This window comes from Piliocolobus tephrosceles, chromosome 12, assembly GCF_002776525.5.
Source record: "Piliocolobus tephrosceles isolate RC106 chromosome 12, ASM277652v3, whole genome shotgun sequence".
Taxonomy (NCBI): domain Eukaryota; kingdom Metazoa; phylum Chordata; class Mammalia; order Primates; family Cercopithecidae; genus Piliocolobus; species Piliocolobus tephrosceles.
In genome coordinates, this window is record NC_045445.1 from 109,281,017 (window position 1) to 109,302,535 (window position 21,519).

Here is a 21,519-nt window from a genome sequence, read left to right on the forward strand (position 1 = left end):
CTACTAGGCTCCAGATGTTGTGGCCTTCTTGATGGTTCTTAAATCTGCTAACCTGCTCCCACCTCAAGACTTTTGCATTTAAAGGAATCGGCCCCTTCTGAATTACATTCTAGTTGGTTATTATTGCCCAGCTGACCAGTTCAAAGGCAGCAGATGAATTGCCTTCTCTGTCCAAAGCTGGTGACAGAAAGAGCTACATGATGTATCCAGGGCTACTAGGGCCTGGGGAACATCATAGGGGTGCTAACCAGGCCCTGCTGTAATGAGGACACAGTAGACAGCAGTAACTCATCTTCCAAGACTCCAGGAGCCTTTCCAACATGCTCCTTAATGTCAGAAATCTGCTTAGTAGGGGACACAAAACATGTTTAAAATGCAAACACCTCCAGAAGAAGCACACATATTAATTGACTATAAAATGTTTGATCAGAAGAGCTTAGCTTTTCCATAAAGAAGGTTTTAATAGGAGAAGGGCACGACCATGCTCTAAGCTCCACCCCACAAAGCCTGTTATAAATGTTTAACATGCAAAGGCTCTGCCAGTCCTCACCCCCAATGGAGATCATGTTGGCTGGGATAATTAATTCACTCGAAGAGTTGCAATATGAATGTCATGGTAATGGTCTACATTTTTCTAAGTCACTTCTTTCTTGGGGCATGAGGTTTCATTCAGCCCAAGTAGAAGTGGTAGGGCTGGCCAGGCCTTTTGTTCCACTTGAGAACCAAAGCAAGGTTTTATGTGCTAATGGCCAATGTAAGGTGTGTGTCTAATTCATTGATTCAATCAACAATTATTTATTGAGCCCCTGCAATCAACCAGGATGTAATAATGAAAACAGCTTGACAGAAGTTCAGGAACAGACCCCTTCCTGCATGTATCTCCTTAGAAAATATGCTCTCCCAATCTCCACTCCCAACCTTATTCAAACTGTTTTTCAAGCCCATCTTTTGAAAACTGCCTCCCAGACCCAGATTTAGGGCCATGTAGGAAAATCTGTTGTATTTTATCTGAAGCTGCTGAAAATACTATCACTTCTCTCTGCCTCTGATACTCCTCCATCTGCTCATCCCTCCTCCCACACATCTCTCCCTTCCAGCTTCTTTTCTGAATCCCCGAAGTTCCTAGAGGGCCCTCCAGAGCCTGGCCTATCTCTGTAGGGCTGGAGCAGCTCCCTGCCCATTGGCCTGGCTGTCAGAATCTAGGTCCCTTCTTTATCTCTTTGTGGGTCTGCCTGTGCTCTCTGCCCTTGGAAACTCACTATGTGAGTAAATTGTAGCCACTATTTAGAAAGGGCCAGTCTAATGGGCTGGAGTTTGCAGCCCTAACTGTTTACTTTCTTTCTTAGGAGATAGTAACAGATTTTTCAAGAACAATCCTTCTTTTGTAAAGCAGGTCCCACCACTAGATCATACCCAGATAACTTTCCAGAGTCTGTCTTTGTACTCATCCCTCCCCATTTTGCCCTGACTAGCTTTTTCTCAAGGCTGCAGAAGGGGCTACAAGCCAAACCTCAGGTCACAGCTGATTGCACATGAGCAGCTCAAGTGTCCCTGACACTATCTGGAACTTAGAAGTAAAGCAGCCATCGTGGGCCACCCTCCACAGAGTACTGTTTGTGTTAGTGACAATGGCCACCATGTTTTGTGTACCTACAACAGAAAATCAGAGAGCCAGGTAATTTACACAGGGGACCCCATTTAATCCTCTCAGACTCCATACAAAATAGATACGGTCATCCTCATTTTATATGTAAGAGAGGAAACTTGTCCAAAATCTTACAATGAGCAAATGCTTTTGGCCATTATGTTATCCTGCATTTTGAGGGATGCTAAAAGGCCCATTCTTCAAAATGATGTTTGAATTGTCCCTCCTCCATTGTATGCACACAGGTGCACATACATGCAATACACACACACACGCACACACACACAGGGCATTCCTATTTCACTACAGTCAATAAGCAGAACTGGTGACACATTTACCCAAACGATCCATTAGACTTTATAATTTGTGTTATATAACTTGGAAGATATAAACCCAAACAGATTTCCAAGGGGATGGTAAGAACTTCTGAACCTATCCTCAGAAGTTCTGGCATGGAAGAAATACAGAATCAGGAGTTCAAAGTCCTTGGGTTGAGGTTCTTGCTTGGCCCCTGGGACTTTGGGAATATTCTCATATCTCTTCAAGCTTCAGTTTCTTTTTCTGTAAAATGGGAACTATGAGGCCTGCATTACCTGCCAGATGAAAAGAATCAAATGAGATAGTTGAGGGGGAAGAGCTTTGAAGAATTTAAAGTGCCTTGTTGATACACCTGTCAAGAAAGAAGACAATAAATGCCTTTGTGCGTTCAAATTTTTATGGTTTGGGCAGGATAAATATTATAGTCACAAATTCAAGTACACAAAATTGTAACTTTTAAATATTTCCCTCTAAACTGGACTTAAATTCTACCTGGAGCTTCCATCTGTCTAATGCAGAAAACATAGTCTGATCACTAATAGGCTGTCAGACACTTCAGTGATTTTCTCTGTCATCCAGATTGAAGCTCAAACAAACTCAAAATTCCCTGTGCTGCCCTCTCTCCCTCTCCTGGGCTGGAGCTCAGCTTGTGTCTTACCCAAATGCTGTCTCAGTATCAGTAGGAAGAGGTGCCTCCCTGTTGGTCTCCATCTGTCGAAGTCTTTTGAGATGTGCCTATGTCCTCATTCTTTGCCTGGCTGGGTTGTCCATTCTCTGCTGAGAGGTCCTCCTATGTGGCACTGTATCTTTTCTCTCTCTCTCTCTCTCTTTCTCTTTCTTTCTCTCTCCAGCCACTTTTAACTCCTTTGTTCAGGTCACTTCTTTCCCTCACCCCTAAATGTGGGCTAATTTCAAGATCTAGTACTTGGTCCTTTATTATTTTTCTCTACATTGTTTCTCTCAGGCCATTAATCCACCTTCCTGACACCATCACTTTTACATCTAAGATGATGATCCCCCAATTGAAGCTCTAGCCCCAATTTTTATTCCCAGTCATCACAGAATCACGACGTTGGTGCTGGAAGAAATGGTTTTCCTTCAGGACTTTACACCTCCAACTGTGTCGTCAATACCCTACTTCCCCAACTGCTGCCCCCGACAGCTGGCTGCTTCCTAATCACCCCAAATTCACTATGGCTAAAATCAAATTTATCATCCGTTCTCCAGAGAACCAGCTCCCTTCTATACTACCTTATGGTGTCATTACTTTGGCTGCTCAGGTTCAAAACATGGAGCCTTATCTGAATTGTTCTTTATTTCTCTCTCTGAAAGACAGCATCCGGTTGGGCCTCACGATTTTCAGTTCTCAACATTTAAAGTCTCTGGAATCTAGTTTTTTTGTCCAATCATACCGGCACCACTGGAGTGTAGTCCTTCATGCCTCAATTACTAAAATCGTATCCTGACTTGCTTCCAGTTAAAATGCATCTTACCAGAAAAGTCTCTTAACAATTTATCTGTGACCCTCCCAATTAATACTTGTGGAGACATAAGAGGTTCTTAATGGGTGGCACAGGGTTCATAGATGGGCTTCAGAGGAAACTGTGAGCCCTCTGGAATTCTACAAAATATTACCTAAAGTAGGTTATTGGAAATTTGCCTTAAAATGCAAATATTTTTCAGAGAGGGAGCATGTCAACTTACATGTTCACATAAAGTTCAATACCTCATGTTAAGACTTCTTCTGAGACCAGATTTGGAGGGAGAGAATGAAGGCCTTGGGGGCATGAAGGTTGAGTTCATTCTCCTTTTCTACCTGAATACCCACAGTAGTCTTTGAATTGCTTCCTTGGACTCTAATTGATCTCTCGTTCTTTCTTCATTTCTTCATTCATTCATTCATTTTATATATATGGAACACATAGTATGCACGAGAATTTTGCATATATCATGTCATTTAACATTCATCAGAAGCCCCTATTGAAGATCTTATTATATCCATTTTACAAATGAGGACATTGAAGTTTAGAGAGGTTAAATTGCTGTCCCAAGGTCACACAGTTGACCAGAAGGGTTGGGATCCAAACCCAGTCTAACTTCAGTGCTCACATTCTTTCCAAAATGCCTTCCTACTGAACCTTCTGCATGCCAGACACTGGCCTGGCCCTAGGAATAGGAAAACTCGTAGAATTAAATGAAGAATTAAATGAATTAAAGGTATGTGTAAGCACCTGCCATTGGACCTGACCCAAAGTAGGCATTCAAGATTGCTTGTTAAAAAAAAAATCATTACTATTGAAAATAGTACTGAGGGTTCAACTTAAGGAACTCACACTATGACAAGAGAGGGTCATACAAGATGGCAAGGGGGCACTGAGGAGGATGGTCTAACTGCTGGGGGCAATTGAGTAACTCACCGTCCAAAGAGGAAGGACAAGAAAGCAACCAGCTGACAAAACTGTGTGCTGCATTGAACAGTGAGCAACATGAGGCCCAGGGCCCGGCCTCTGTCAGCTTCCCTCCCCTGTAACAAATAGCTCTTAAATAAATATAGTCCATTCTATCATTTTACGGAGGAAATCGAAACCAAGGAAACAGAAGAAATAAAGAAGGTAAGCTATTAACCATGGGCTGCTCTGGGTGGTAATGTTATAGGTTACTTTTCATCTCTCTCTTTATGTAGTTAAGTTCCTACAGTGAAGGTGTAGAACATTTAAAAACAATAGAGACAGGGTCTTAGTATGTTGCCCAGGCTGCTCTCAAACTCCTGAACTCAAGCCATCCTCTGGCCTCAGCCTCCCAAAGTGCTGGGATTACAGGCATGAGCCATCGCACCCGGCCTTAAGGATGTAGGACTTTTATCCACAGAAAAGGACATGATTTAAAGAAACACAAAACTAGCTCCATAGGGCCTTCATGCTGGTTCTAAGCACTTAGGAAAATTCTTTTTCTGCCAAGGATGCTGATGGATTTCATTATTACTCATTTGATCTGCTCAGGGCCAACCTAGGTTTTTAATTAATCATTCTCTCATCCTTCTACACTTTTCTAACCAGGGACCTCACACTGCTACTAGTTCTTGGTGCCTCAGAGAGGAAATCCTTTCCTCAGACAGATACAGCGGCTGTATAGCACACCATCCTCTGCCTCGTGCACCCGCAAACAGCCCTCTCTGCGCTCTTAGTGGACAATTTCAACTGTTAACGTGATACATCAAGGAGCCACCTCAGGCAGGCTGTGCTCAGGCATCTCGTTGGTGATTTTCAGCTTGCCTCAAAAGCCAGCACGGAACTACATCTACTCTTTGCTCCTTCCTTTGTTTTCATCTCCAAGCGACCTAGTTTTCTCCACACCTCACCCCCAAAAGAGGCATAAGGGAGTTTGTAAAGAGCCCAGCCAGTGGATACAGAAGTAGCCAGAGTAGCAACAGTAATCCCAGAGTTCCAAGGTCAGTGTTGTTTCTTAATGATTTCTTCTGAACTGACACAAGAGGCCAGCTTCCAAGCGGGGAAAGTCACACATATCATTTATCTTTTTTAATTAGAAAAGTAAGAAGACATTTTACTTCAACTTTTTCAGCTTAATTTTTACCCACTTAAAAACTGGGCTTTTATTTTCTTCCTGGATTCTTCATTTCTCCACCTCATTTGTTTCTACAGCCTGAGCTCATTTCAGGGCTTCACAGCTTTCCTTTTCCCTAAACCTCCAGGGGAGGTTAGGAATGAAATGGTGCTTCCCTCTGCATTTCCATCTGCCTGTTCCGCAGGGCCTGTGGTGAACTTTTCTTTCCCAGCCTAACACTCATGCTACCTGCTTCTCTCTCTTGGCCTACCCACAGGCTGAAACCCTCCTTCCTGGCTAGGAAGACTGGTGCCGGCGAAATTAACATGAAGAAACAGATGCCTTAACTGTGGGGGTGTTTATAAATAAAGTTCAGAGGACAAATAGCTTGCTGGAGGCAAGGGAAATCATTTTTTAACACAAATGACTATGGCTATATTAGTGTTTTCTCAGAAGCAAGCCCACCCAGCATGGCCAGCGATGAAAACTGGAAAGCCTAAAGGATGCTGGACACACACATATCCTCCATAGGCAAGCAGAGCAAATGTATTTGGGACATTGCAAGGATTTCTCCATGTCTAAGCACACACAGGCTCCTGTAGTTCATGCCCTGAAACATCAAATATAAGATGGAGGGGGCCGGGTGCGGTGGCTCACGCCTGTAATCCCAGCACTGTGGGAGGCTGAGGCGGGTGGATCACTTAAGGTCAGGAGATCGAGACTAGCCTGGCCAACATGGTGAAACCCTGTCTTTACTAAAAAATCCCAAAATTAGCCAGGCATGATCACGGGTGCCTGTAATCCCAGCTACTCAGGAGGCTGAGGCGGGAGAATTGCTTAAACCCTGGAGGCGCAGGTTGCAGTGAGCCGAGATCGCACCACTGCACTTCAGCCTGGGCGACAGAGTGAGACTCTATTTCAAGGGGAAAAAAAAAGATGGAGGGGAACGCTGTAGGCACAGCTTCCAGAATCCCAGACTGAGGACAAGCTCGTAATGGCAGCTGGAGGGCAGAAAGTTCCACAGCTATCATCACAGACTCTATTTACTTACCTTTGGAGAAGGTGGCAGGAGTAGAAAAATTTGTGTAAGTCAATGTTATCTTAAAGTAGGAGTTTTAACCTAGGCTGCACTGAGGAATTCGAGACTAGAATTCAGAGGTCTGTGAACTCAGAAGAGGAGAGAATGGTATTTTTATTACAACTTCTAACATTTAACATTGTCTTTGTCTATGAATATAGCAAACAGACAACAGTTTTACTAGTAAGACTTGTGTCTTCGTCACCAATAAATGTCACAGATTCATTTGTATGACATTACAGTTGTTCAGAATACCTTGGTATTAACACATCATTTATGCTCATCTCTGCTTCAAAATTATGGCAGTTATTAGCTCTGTCACTAGATCTTGTTGAATATATCAATAAAACACATAAATTACTGTATCACAAATGTGCTTACTAATATTTTGATAACTATATTTCAATACAATTGGCTCCCTTTTAGCTCTATTTATTTTTTTATTTTATTTTTTGAAAAACACTCTTTCAAAAAGGAATTCACTGCCTTCACCAGACTTGCAGGGGGGTCCATAGCACAAAAAATTTTTTGAAGCACCCCGTCTTTGAGCATCTATGTCAAGATTTCATCATGAATAAATATGGACAGCTCATTTTATATAATTACCACAATTCCACAAGCAAATTTATTATCAACCCCATTTTATGAAGGAGGCAACCAAGGCTTGAATCAGAATCTGCCTGATTTCAAAGGTTGTGGTTTCCTCTCTCTCTCTTTCTCTCTCTCTCTCTCTCTCGTCTCCTTCTCTCACACACACATACAGACACACAAGCACACACACACACACAAATACAAATATGTTTTTATGACTCCCAACCATCCAGTCAAAAATTCAATTAGCACAGATACTACTGCCCATCAAATGAAATTAACTAGTGATCTGTCTCTACAATGCCACAAGAACTGGTTGAAACAATGAAAAATCAATCTAACAGATGTTTTTTCTAATTGCATTTATAATGTGATGGCTCTCTCCCCCCTCTCCAAAGTGGCTGAGTACACCAAGAGTGTCTGCTATGGGACAGGAGTTAAATGAGCCCATCCCTTGGTTGTATGAGGATGCAGATACACTGCTTACTCTGCTAGGGCTCTGACATCCAACTCTAGGGCCTCCACACCCCCTCCCCTTTCCACCACGGACACCTATCTTGTTCTGTCCCACCTAATGTCTTTCGGATTAAATTATTCATGAAGAAAAGGGAAAAGAAGGGAAAGGAAGAGCTTAATCGCATTTTGCCCTGGGTGCTGGGGAGAATGATAGAAAAAGATGGAATTCTTTACACTTATGGAATTAACATTAAATATTTGAGAACCAATAAGAAACAAATAATTCCTCAAATAATGGATTGATTCACGACAATGCCAGTGAGTGCCACAAAAAAAGGAATTCAGGGTAGCATATAACAGAGGTCCCTCACCTAGTCTGGGGCATAAGAAACGATTTCTCTGAGGAAACAGTGTTTGCAAACTCATCTTTTATAATATTTATGGTTTTAATATCCTGCTGGCGTGTAAGCATCCTTTCATTGTAATACGAAATATAAGTCAGTCCTCACCTCTGTAGTCTGCTCTCAAGTAGAAGAGCGATTTTCCCACTGTTTCTAGTTGAGATCCTACTGCTGGGAAGCAGGAGCAAAGGTGTCTGTCACACGTGGTTAGTGCAAGCCCCAAACAGCTTGAGATGCCCCCGGCCTGTGTCACCACAGCTGAACCGAGTGAGTCTGAAAAGTGTAGCCCGCCCAACGTGGCCCAGCCTATCCCCAACACTACAGCTCACTGAAGGGACTGGGGAACACCAGCCTCACGCCTCATATGGTATTCAGACGGCCTCCTGCGAATCCGATCAATCAAACATTACAGGCCAGTGTCCCATTTGTGCATGCTGTACAGCATAAATCCAGTGTCTTTTCAACTAGAAGCATAACAGTCACAGTTATGATGAGAGATGGTCATGGCGGGAGGCAGATGGGAGCTCTGACCGATCCAGAAAGGGAAATATCCTTTTCCCATGAGACAAAGATTCACTCCACGGAGGTTTAGAATTCCTACTTGAGAGCAAAATTACAGTGCATTCAAGAAGTACTCTTTCTGATCAATTATTTTGTGGTATTTTTTAATCCTTTTTTTCCCTCCTGCCATCTTTTGACATCACTGATAATGGGTGCTAAGCAACATGGGAAAGAGAAAAAGAAACAGGAACCAAGACATTATTGTTAACCTAAATCAAAAATAATAATCTGAGTTTTAGATGGTATTTCTAATAAACAAGTACAAAAACTCTTTATGCTCAGAATGAAATCATTTACTCACCTTAAGATTTATCCCTAAGGCATCTATTCTGTGGACAGACATATATCTCATGACTGGAGGAAAATAATATACCACCCAATTAAGAAATATCCCTATTCAGAGAACGCCTGATGCTTACACCTTTATTTATTGTCTTGCTAAGTACATTCCAGGGGTCATCTTTATTCTCTAGAGTAAGTTTTATATAATGGTGATTTTTAAGCAGATTTTCTTTGGCTATTTTACACCTAACTCATATTAATAATAACAAGAACTTTACACCCACAATTCTCTTTGTGACACTTAGAAATTTATCTGCTGGTTTTTTCTTTGCACAAAGAAAATAGGATTCCTTGTTTAGATTAATAGAGTTTGATTTAATAACTATTAAATTAGAAAAATAAAATTGCTATCCACCATCTTCTATCTTTTGTATAGTCTTCTAAATCATACAACATGAAAATCTTCTAAGAGCAAATAAAATTGTACTCTTTTCAAGAAATAAAATTTATTTTACATATCAATGGGTCTTGCACTTGCCACTTATAAGAAATCATTTGATTGTACTTAATCAAACTTAATTATTCTGATTCTTAATGGCAAATTCTTTCATATACTTATCTGAATCTTATCAGGAAGGAAATTGATCAAAGTCCACATTTGCAGGATTTTTCTAGTTTATTCTTTCTTCTAAGCTTGTATTGCTTGGGCTTCCAGCTGACATAGTGAAATAAACTCTTCTAATTGTAGAATGTATGTCTTAGTCCATTTGAGCTGCTGTAACAAAACACCGTACATACTGGGTAATTTATAAACAACAGAAATGTATTACTCACTGTTTTGGAGGCTAGAAAGTCCAAGATCAAGGCACCAGCATGGCACCTTCTATGTAACCTCATATGACTGAAGGGCAAAAGGGGCAATCTGGGGCCTCTTTCATAAGGTCACTAATCCCATTCACAAGGGTGGAGCCCTCATAACCTAATCACCTCCCAAAGGCCCCACTTCCTAATGCCATCACCTTGGGAATTAGGTTTGAACATATGAATTTGGAAGTGGGGAACACAAACATTCAGATCATAGTATTCTACCCCTGCCCTCCACCCCAAATTCGTATCCTTCTTACATGCAAAATTCACTCATTCCATCACAATAGCCTCAACTCATACCAGCATTAACTTTAAAATCGAAGTTAAAGACTCATCTAAACATAATATCAACTTATTCCAGATATGGGTGAGACTCAAGGTATGATTAATCCTGAAGCAAATTGCTCTCTAGCTGTGAGCCTGTGAAAAGAAAAAAAAATGATGTGCTTTCAACATTCAACACTGAGACAGTTACAAGGTAGATGTTCCCATTTGAAAAGGGCAAACAGGAAGGAAGAAAAGGGTAACTGGTCCCAAATAAATCTGAAATTCAACAAGGCAAACAATATTAAATCTAAAGGCTGGCCAGGCACAGTGGCTCACCCCTGTAATCCCAGTACTTTGGGAGGCCAAGCAGGTGAATCACTTGAAGTCAGGAGGTTGAGACCAGCCTAGCCAACATAGTGAAACTTCGTCTCTACTATAAATACAAAAATTAGCTGGGCGTGATGGCAGGCACCTGTAGTTCCACCTACTTAGGAAGCTGAGGCATGAGAATCACTTGAATCTGGGAGGTAGAGGTTGCAGTGAGCTGAGATAACACTACTGGCAACAGTGCAAGACTCTTGTTTCAAAAAAAAAAAAAAAAACTCAAGGCTGGAGAATAATCTTTGATTTCCTATTGTACCTTCTGGATACACTGGGGTGGGAGTTAGGTCCCTAAGGTTCCAGGCAGCCCCACCCCCATGGCTTTGCTGTGCACAGCCCATGCTCTTTGTTCTCGTGGGTTGGTGTCACATGCCTGTGGCTCTCCCAAGGCTGGTTTTGCACACTGGTACATTCTGGAGTCTTGGAGGCAGACCCATTCTGTGTCTCCACTAGGCATTTATCTCGTGGGGTTGCTCTGCGGTGGCCCTGCCCTCACAGCTCCACTAGGCATTGCCCTAGTGGGGGCTTTCTGCGGTGGTCTCGCCCCTGTGGCAGTTCCTATTTCATCACTAATAAGCTCTACCTTCCATAAAACACTAGGATATAAACGTAATTCTGCCAAGTTCTTTGCCACTTTATAACAACAATGGCCTTTCCTCTAGTTTCCAATTACATGTTCTTCATTTTTTTTTTGATACCTCATCTGAATGGCTTTTGCCATCTATACTTCCACCAACAGTCTGATCACAACCACTTGGATAATCTCTCAGAAGAAGGAGGCTTTCTCTATAGCTCTCTTCTTTTTCTGAGCCCCCACCAAAATCACCGTTAAGGCTACATTCACAGCAATGCACTTCAAAACTCTTCTAGCCTCTACCCATAACCCAGTTCGAAAGCTTCTTCCACATTTTTAGGCATTAGTTATAGCAACACCCCACTTCTCAGTACCAATTTCTATTTTAGTCTGTTTGGGCTACTACAAAAAAAATGTTACACCAGGTAATTTATAAAAACAGAAGTTTATTACTCACAAATATGGAGGCTGAGAAGTCCAAGATCAAGGTGCTAGAAGATTCAATGTCTGGGGAAGGCCTGTTCCTCCTAGATGGCACCTTCTATGTGTCCTTATATGGTGAATGGGCAAAAGGGGCTCTCTGGGACCTCTTTAATAAGGACACTAATCCTATTCATGGGAGTGGAGCCCTCATGGCCTAATGACTTCCCAAAAGCTCCATCTCTAATAACATCACTTTGGGGATTAGGTTTCAACATATGAATTTTGAGGGGACACAAACATTCAGATCCTAGCAGCATATTATTTCTTATACTAATTTTGTAGCTCACTGGTATTTCACGAATTGTTGACATGTCAATAAAAAGGTTTCCAATGTCAAATAAGATAGAACACTGCAAACTGTACGTCACAGGACAGTCACAAAGCCCCTCAGAAAGATAAATGCCCTAAGGATCTCATTGTGAAGAGACCTTATATAACTATTTGATTCAGCATTTCCAAAGCTTATTTAACCACAGACTTCCTCTCTTTTCCACTGTACCAATACTTACAGATTAGAAAACACTTCTATTCCTCAGAACATGGTTTGGGAAATTCTTACAGCAAGTAATGGTCGAGTCTACGTGCAAACAAACATCTGTTTTTACAGAATATAGCTTGATTCATTCAAACTAATATTTTCTCATGAGATGTTAACTTCTTATTTTCAAAGCAATTGCACATTTGACTTAGCTCAATAGTTCCTTTGTTGCTCCTCTAAAAAAAAAAGATCCATTTCTGTAGATAGATACATTGACTATCCCTAAACAAAGTTAAAAATTTAATCAAAATAATTTCTCTGGACTGTTCATTATTTATCTCAAAAAGATAGCTTTTTGGGAAAATGAGAGCGCCGGACTGTTTGAGCTTAAAAAACTTTAGAAAACTCTATTCCCACCCCTTTAATTTACAGATAAGAGAACAGGAGCCTCAAAATTCCATAATCATTTAGTGACTGGTCAGCCCAAGAAATCAGACCCCCTCCTCTATGCCCCTTAGACCTAATATCATGTTTCTCCTTTTTGTTTACCAATAAGCCAGTTTTACTTGTGCTGATCTCAGTACTGTTGGAGCATTCATGCTTACAAAGAACACAGAGATATTTAGGTACACATAGGTTACCAGAGGTACTTCTAATGGAGCAAGCTCTTTCAGTTTAGAGGGTGTGATAGAATAGGGACCAGCTCTCTTAGGGAAATTTAACATCACAGTGTGAGGTCTTAGCATCTCACATACGGACTTATTTCTTCACTAGGGTCTGGTAATTAATTCTAATTAAGAAAAACATTAAGTAATGTTTTCCAATTAGCCCATAAACAGTTTTCGACCCATGGTAGAGTGGATGTTTGTTCTTTGCTGGGGACATTAATATTATTAAACACTGATAAAAGACAGCATTTGTTGCCTGCATCCTGTGGCAGCTACAGAATTGCTTTCTACAGAAAGGGACATAAATACACTGTGTTTTCTCGGATTAAGCATTTGTTTCGAGTGGCTGTGGTGGTTGGAGGAAGGGCAGCTAACGGGAATTATTAGGAAGCTCTAAAACCTTGGGTGTCTGTCTCTCCCTCTCTCCTTCTCTCTGACTTAACCGCATTCCTTGGGAGGGTGATGCTCTCCAAAGTCAAATGCTACACCTGTGGCTAATTCTCAGGCAATACAAGGAAGACTCTGCCACATTAGAAGCAATTGGCTGTTTGCAGGAAGCACGATGATCTGTAGTCACATCTCATTAGGGGAGCCTGGGCCCCGTGGTGCACGAGTAAAGCAAACGCTGCCGATGTAATTTGTTTTATATACCTAATTCTCTTCCTTATAATTAACATCTGAAATTTGAAAAGAAAACGAGAGTGCTTTGTACACGTTTGGGATCTGTAGAGCACTTTCAGGGAGCCTGGGATTTTAGAGCAGCACTCACCCTTACCTTGTCCTTTCTCACAACAAACAACAGTGTAAACTGGGGCCAGGACGTTCATAGGTCACAGAGAGCCAGTGTAAACCCTAGAGGCCTGATCCCTGGAATACAATATGGGTGAGGAGGAAGAAGATGGCAGTGTAGCCAAAAGTCAGCATTATCCTCCACTATGCATGGATCTAGCTGCTCTCACCTTCACTGAGATGAAGTGGCCCTGCAAACATGATTCTGCAGTGCATCAGGGTTAGCAGTCAGGACCTGGCTGTGCATTACCCCCCGCAACCTTCACAGTTGCTCCCCCACTGTACTTCTGGTCTGACAACTGGAAACAGTCAAACATGGAGGGACAGAGAAGAAATATGGAGTGATGAGTTTTCTGCCACCAACCACCCTGGCAGACAGACTATGGAACCAAGAGCGAATGTCGTCCACAAAGTCTCTGCAATGTGAATAGGGCTGTGCAGAAAGGGTCTGCTATTGGCCATCAGATCTGGAGCCTACATGTCTTAAGATAAGCCAGATGAGATTGGTGGACATCCTGGGTGTGCTAGGTAGTTCTCTTGGTTGCAAACAACAGAAATTGTTCCTAGGTCATTTAAAAGTTGAAGATGAATTTGTTGGTAGGTTATTGGTTAGCTCACAGACTTGACAAAAAGCAAGAGAATGAGATAAACAAAAGAAGCTGGAGAACATGAGCACAGATAAGGTCATGCTGCAAGACCAGTCTGGTTATGGTGCCAGGCACGGCAACCTCTGAACACTACCACTGCCACTGGGATGGTCACTGCTAAACAAGAGATACCGCCTACCTCCTTGTCTCTCGCCAAGCCCCACTCAGGAACACAAGAAGGGGCCTCAGATGTGGGACAGGCAAAATATAACAAGTGTCTCCTCACATTGGTTGTTCATTCAGCTAAGGGGTTTATGCAAAACCCCAGAAGAACCAAAGATGTGGGACATGTGTAATGACAGATATGACTGTTTTTAATCTCCCTTGGTACCTCCAGCCCCTGTGATTTTCAGCTAGCTCATGCTAATGCTCTTTTGTAACCCTCCTCCTGTTTCCACTATTTTTCCACAATGTTAATAATCAATCATTGAGCAACCATGCAATTTGGTAGATGATTTACATTCACTGCTTTCTTTAATTGCCACATAAACTCATGAAGCAGGTATGATAATTTCCATTTCCAGGTAAAGAAATTAAGGCTTTAAAAATTAAGCAACTTGCCCAAAGTCACTCAGCTAATCTATGACAGAAGTGGGATTTGAACCCAAGTCTGGCTGACTCCAAAGCCTGAGGTTCGGATGGTGTAAAGAACCCCCTTTCAATATCAAAAAACTCATAGATAGCAACAAGACAATAGTATTTAAAGTATGTGTTGATTTTTAAATACATAATGACAAAAGCAATGCTAATTCAGTATACATAAAGATCTATTGTATGAATCCTAATAGTATCTACACACAGTGTTTCATTAATTGCAATAGGATCTACATGCATTTGAAAAACATATCTGAAGAATATTTTACAAATCTAGCCTTTCATGAGGCCTCTCCCACATACTTCTTACAATAATTATGTCCCCTCAGGCTACTAGCTAGGGAGCAGGCGCATGACTTGAGTTTGGCCAGCTACTGCAGAACTTTGACATGAACTGTAAGTTGCAAATAACCATGCTAAACCCTATAACTCTGTGGCGCCCACAGAATACAAATCATAAATGTTGAAGGAAGGAAGGTAGGAAGGGAGGGAGAAAAAGGTAGAAGGGAGGGAGTGGAAGGGCCAGGGCAGGTGCAGTCAGGAGAAGCTAAGCCAATTTGAAGGTTTATGCTAACAGGTTCCTCATGTTCAAAGATCAAGTCTAGAAAAATTGGCTCCTAGTTGGCTTCACAGGTCCTGGCAGGTGAACCAAAGAAAGAGTCTACAGCCATTAGGAAAAAACTGGGGATCAAAAGGTCAGGGAACCAGGAAAAGTATCTAAGTAATTGGGCAGGAGTTGGGGCACTGACAGAAAAGAAGAAGACACTAAACACCAAATCCTCCACCCACTACCCACTGCACACCACCTGACACAGGGCTTCTGTTACCATATAGCTAAGGAGCAGAGCAGTCCTCAGAATTCAGGACAGGTTGAGCCCTTATGTGCCTCCTGGAATACAGCATTTCCCAGACTATTTCTGGGACCCTTGTTCTATGAATAAGAGCTTCATAGAGCTTTCTGTTAATGGATGATTTGTGGCCAAATTCTGTTCACCTCTCGGAGTTTCATGGTGTACATTAGTATGTTAAAGACTCTTGCAAGTTCAGAGGTAAAGAAACCTATTCACCTCTGTTGAACCCCAGCATTGATCCTGGAAGCCTATTTTGTAGACTGCCTATTATTGCCTCAGGGAGCATTAAGGTTCCAAGACAACAGCTATGGAAATACTGCCCTACAGCACCACTATTCTCAAGCAGTGTGGACCCTTTTTCCATGTAGTCATGTATTGAAAGTCCTAGAAGATTCTCTGTCTCTCTCTTTCTCTTTCTCTGCTCACTCTCAGCTTTCTAATCTGCACACTGGTTGGGTGATCATGCACATTCATCTTAACATGGCCAATGGAAGTATTTTTAATGCTGTTGTGTCATCTCTTCTAGAGAGCTTTCCTTGAGATTTCCCACCCCAAGCCCACCTGAATCCCACCCAACCCAAGGGGGCTGCCACATCTCCAGTGTTGAAGTGAAGAACACACACTTTAAACCAGATTGCCTACATTTGAATTCTGACTCTGTCAATTACTAGCGGTGTGACCTTTGGCAAATAAGTTAACATTTCTGTATCTGTACTCACCTACCTCATAGAGTTGTGGTGAGGATTAAATGATGTTACACCTGTAAGCACTTAGACTAGTGCCTGAAAGAAAGTAATATCTGAGTGTTTGCTCTCATTACCCCCACACTGTCCTGTCATTATCATTTTATCCTACTCCTTTGTTAGACTCCATGCAATTTGAGAGCAGAGGTTGTGTCTTTTAGCCCTGTGTTTCCTATGCCTAGCACAGTGGCCTGACACAGGCTGGCTACACCATATAAGTTATTGAATAAAAAAATCTGGCTGGGCACAGTGGCTCATGCCTGTAATCTTAGCACTTCAGGAGGCTGAGGTGAGCAGATCAGTTGAGCTCAGGAATTCAAGACCACCCTGGCCAACATGGTGAAACCCTGTCTCTACAAAAAATACAAAAATTAACTGGGGGTGGTAGTGCATGCCTATAGCCCCAGCTACCTGGGAGTCTGAGATGGGAGGATTGCTTGAGCCCAGGAGGCAGAGGTTGCAGTGAGCCAAGATCGTGCAACTGCACTCCAGCCTGGATGACAGAGTGAGACACTGTCTCAAAAAAAAAAAAAAAATCATCTGTAATTTTGAGAGAAACATCAAATGGAGACTAAAACTTGTTTTCTAGAAAATTCTAGCAAATTGAGAGAAACCAGCTGATGATTTAAAAACAAACAACCAAAAAAGAGCTCATATGTGAAGCTATGGCTGAGAGATACCTGGTTCCATACTCCATTGCCAATTTCATCCTTCCAAGTCCATCACAACGAAATAAATCATGATGCTTTGCTTAATTTGCACATCTTTTTTTAATGGAGAATTGATCTTTCCTCCCTTAGCAAAACTTTGTGGTGGCCTTACAAAGGGGAAAATAAATTTTTACATTCACATATCAAATGTTTTTATTTTCAATTATAAAAGCTGTCTTTCTAAGACATTCTACAAGTGGAAGCACAGTAGAATCCTTGCCTGTGGGATCTGTTTTAAGCGTTCTCAGCAGCTCTGCTTCCGAATGTTCCATTGTGGGGCAACCATTTCTCAATTGGGTGGGAGTTCCCGAATGCCTAGACTTTTATCTGTCTTCTTGGTTTTGGGGAAAGAAAGCTGTTTTGATTTCTAAGCCTGGGTTTTCTTAACAAAATGATTGTCAGAAATGCTCTTGCTCTGTGCCCTTCCCCTCTTCTGCTCCAGCCATGAGGAGAGAGGTATCATTTAATGATCCTTACTTGTAAAGGGAATAAAAATAAAAAGCAGAGAAAGTAATAGAAGTGGGAAGATCTTTAAAAGTCATAGCCCCCATTACTACGTGTTTCTAATTCTAGCCACAGATACAGCTGCAGACCTGGAGGAGTTTGTTCTTAACAATTTAAGCAAGATTTTTTAAAGTTAATCATATACCACAAACCTTTAAAACAGACATTTCCACTCTGCAAACCATTTTTACACTCTCCACTTGTCTTTTTTACCTTGCGGTGACAGACTTCTCTCACTCTGTCCTTGTCCTAAACTCAGCTATGACAGCGGGAATGGACAAAGATGCAAAGAGAATTATCAAATATCAAAGGGGAAAATACCAAAGTCTGTGTTTTCCCAGCTGAAGTCTTCAATTCACCTGGGACGTATTTTGTAGTTTTCAGTGTATTTCAAATTTAAAACTATCACAGCAACAAAGCTCTAAAATCTATCTCCTGTGTGTGTGTGCAAGCATGTGTGTGTGTGTGTGTTATTTGTTTTGAGGGTTATATTTCTGGTGTTTTGTTTCTGTTTAGTTGTTTTTGTGAAATGTAAGGGAGAATGTTTAATGGCCTAGTTCAGCACTTTCAGAATGGTTGGCTCTGTTCTCAGCCTTGAAATGGACTTGGCTGTTATCTTTAAGCAAGTCACCCTAGTAATCTACCCTCCTGTTTTCCCAACTCTAAAAACAGAACGTACTTGCATTCAGTCCCACAGATAAGGCACAAGGGCTATTTAAAAAGGTAGCCAATCTGTCGCCTTCCAGGGGTTTTTCACAAGGTATAGAATGTTAATATTCTAAATAGTTCTAGCCTTCTGGCCTGTGCATGTTTCCAGCTACTTCATCATCCATACAGAGCCTTTTCTTTCATCTTCCCTATGAGCATGTGCACAGGTTCAAATGGTGATAATTACCATAAAACAATTGTGTTATCCTTCTCCCAATAAAAATCGCTCTGTTAATCAGCCAACTTGCAGCCCCCTTGACTGAGGACTCCTATGCCAAACTGGCAGGGTAGAACGTGGCTGCAGATAAATTAGCCCGTGTGTGATTGCATGCGAAAACACATTGATTTAGGATTTTTTTCCCCCTCCCATTCAACCTGACAACTTGTCTAAATAGGCTTTTGCCTCGACCTGACAGCTCGTGGACAAGCTGTGTACAACAGGCCATTAAAACTCAATGCTCTGAATATTGAAAGTACAAAACACAGACAAAGGGATAAGATTGAAAGATAAAAGGATGAACAAAGGAAGTGGGGGAGGATGGGGGTAGGGTCTGAGGAGTTACCCTTTAGCTGTGCTTTCAGACTTTCTCACAGGCTAAATTCTTTGAAATTGACTCTGAAATGGAGTTGAGGTGAAGGCTGTTTATGAGGGATCAACAACTATGGCAGGGAGGAGGGGAAAGCAGAATTGGGTACAGGAAGAAGTTGAGCTGCGACACATGCTGGACAAACTCTCAGCTAGCTCTCCCTTCCCTGAGGGGCTTTGGAATGGTCCTGTGTTACGCTAAAGTGGTTAGACCTTTATCCCCCACCCACCCTTTCATTCATCATTGCAAGGGCAAGGGCATACTCTAAGGCTGAGCTCACTTCCTGCAGCTGAGGCAAACCCTGACAGAGCTGACAGCTGGGGTACAACATCTTTCCCTTGGAGGCAGATCTGAGCCATGCATTTCTGTGTCTACAGCAGAGATACTCACAATTGCCTACCGGATCACAGCCCAACTCTCTGCATCTCTAGATCTCTAGTCATTTCCTAGCCCAGATTAAGTTATAAGTCTTTTTTGACCACAGCAGAACAACAGCTCCTATAAGCACTGGTTAGACCCCTGCTGTGAGCTGTACCTACTTTATCTCATTTAATTCTCATAACGACCTTGAGGTAGGTTTCTTTTCTTTTTTCTTTACTTTTTTCTTTTTTCTTTTTCTTTTTTTTTTTTTTTTTTTGACAGTCTTTCTCTGTTCCCCAGGCTGGAGTGCAGTGGCGTGGTCTTGGCTCACTGCAACGTCCACCTCCTGGGTTTAAGCGATTCTCCTGCCTCTGCCTCCCAAGTAGCTGGGATTACAGGCATGCACCACCACACCCGGCTAATGTTTGTGTTTTTTAGTAGACAGGGTTTCACCATGTTGGCCAGGCTGGTCTCGAACTCCTGACCTCAGATGATCCACCCTCCTCAGCCTCCCAAAATGCTGTGATTACAGGTGTGAGCCATCACACCCGGCCTAGGTAGGTTTCCTATAATCCTCATTTTGTAGATGAGGAAACAGGCCAAGAGAGATAACCTGTCAAAGGTCATATAACTGGTGAATGGCAGAGTTGGCATATGTACTCAGAGCTGTCTGATTCCAAAGTCCACCTGTTTAACTATGACACAGTATTGATTAGAACAGATCTAGGTCTGTAGGCTCTGACTGCAACTCCTTCCCTGACCTTTATCCACAAAGGTTTAACAGAAAACACTTCTATTAGGACCGTTAGAGCTCACAAAACAGTCATGTGTTCTTGTGGACTCTTGCTTCTCTCTGACTGCCAGACCCAATAAACGTTTTATTTAGCATATACTATGCTCTGCTATCTCTATTTAGATTCTTTGGGAAGCTGACTCTGAGAGACAGATTAGTAGGTAGGAGAATTATTAGTGTTCTCTTGGTATCAACACCTGCAGAAGGGAGGAACAGAAAGCAGGAGTGGACAGATGGAAAAAATGGGCTGCAATGAACGCCTCAGTTGACCTTATAGAGAGCTCAAGAGATGAAAGTGGCTGATCAGAGTTGTCCTCAGTTGGGACAAGGGAGGCTAAGCCTTTATACATTGTGCCAGACGGTCACTGGATGTGGGATGCCCTGAAAATGGAGCATGATTTGGGGCAAGGTAGCTCTCTGCAGCTGAAGCAAATTGCAAAGTTGGACTCAGCTTAGTGTTTTCAGCTGCCAGCTGTCCCAACAACTGGAGGAATGAATGTGTCATTCTTTGAAGGGGATCCAGGTAGCCAGTCACAGCATCCACTACAGCTATTTTCTTCTAAATACTCCAGAGTTAAATATTATTAATCCCATTTTATAGGAAAGAAAATTGAAGGTTAATCAATTTAACGACTTATGCAGAGACAAGTAGGTAGAATGTAATTATCCATCCATTTATCTAACAAATATTTATTAAGCACATTCTGGGTGACAGGGTCCTAAGAATTTACTAGTGAAGAAAAAAGAACTCCTGACTTCTTCCAAATAATATTTTAGTGTTGACAAGCAATATTTTATTGAAGATATGAAAACAATTTTATGAGCTTGTCTATTTCTTTAAAATAGCTATCTTTTTTTTATTTCTTCTAAAAAAATGGGATACATGTGCAGAACGTGCAGGTTTGTTACATAGGAATACACGTCCCATGGTGGTTTGCCACACCTACTGACCCATCCTCCAAGTTGCCTCCCCTCACTCCCCACCCCCCAACAAGTCCTGGTGTGTGTTGTTTCCCTCTTTGTATCCATGTGTTCTCATTGTTCAACTCCCACTTATGAGTGAGAACATGCGGTATTTGGTTTTCTGTTCCTGTGTTAGTTTGCTGAGGATGATGGCTTCCAGCTTCATCCACGTCCCTGCAAAGTACATGATCTCATTCCTTTTTATGGCTGCATAGTATTCCGTGGTATATATGTACCACATTTTTTTAATCCAGTCTACCATTGATGGGTATTTGGGTTGGTTCCAACTCTTTACTATTGTAAATAGTGCTGCAGTAAACATATGTGTGCATGTGTCTTTATAGTAGAATGATTTATATTCCTTTGGGTATATACCTATAATGGGATTGCTCAAATGGTATTTCTGGTTCTAGATCCTTGAGGAATCTCCATGCTGTCTTCCACAGTGGTTGAACTAATTTACATTCCCACTAACATTGTAAAAGTGTGCCTATTTCTCCACAGTCTCGCCAGCATCTATTGTTTCCTGATTTTTTAATAATCCCCATTCTGACTGGTGTGAGATGGTATCTCACTGTGGTTTTGATTTGCATTTCTCTGATCATCAGTGATGTTGAGCTTTTTTTTCATATGTTTCATGGCCGCATAAATGTCTTCTT

The 21,519-nt window shown here is 41.8% G+C and overlaps 1 long non-coding RNA gene across 4 annotated transcripts in view; it reads right to left on the minus strand.

The window, feature by feature from the left end:
* Positions 1-1,669: 1,669 nt before the first annotated feature.
* The window catches only part of LOC111536298, a 44,078-nt gene continuing 24,228 nt past the window's right edge, over positions 1,670-21,519 (minus strand). For 2 of the 4 annotated variants that reach the window (XR_002729701.1, XR_002729700.1), the window contains 3 exons: positions 8,159-9,668; positions 6,576-6,684; positions 1,671-2,238 (listed from right to left, as the gene is read on the minus strand). This is a non-coding gene — a long non-coding RNA (uncharacterized LOC111536298). Of the gene's footprint in view, positions 2,239-6,575; positions 6,692-8,158; positions 9,669-21,519 lie in introns of all 4 variants that reach the window. The other 2 variants (XR_002729702.1, XR_002729703.1) reach the window with 2 other exon arrangements.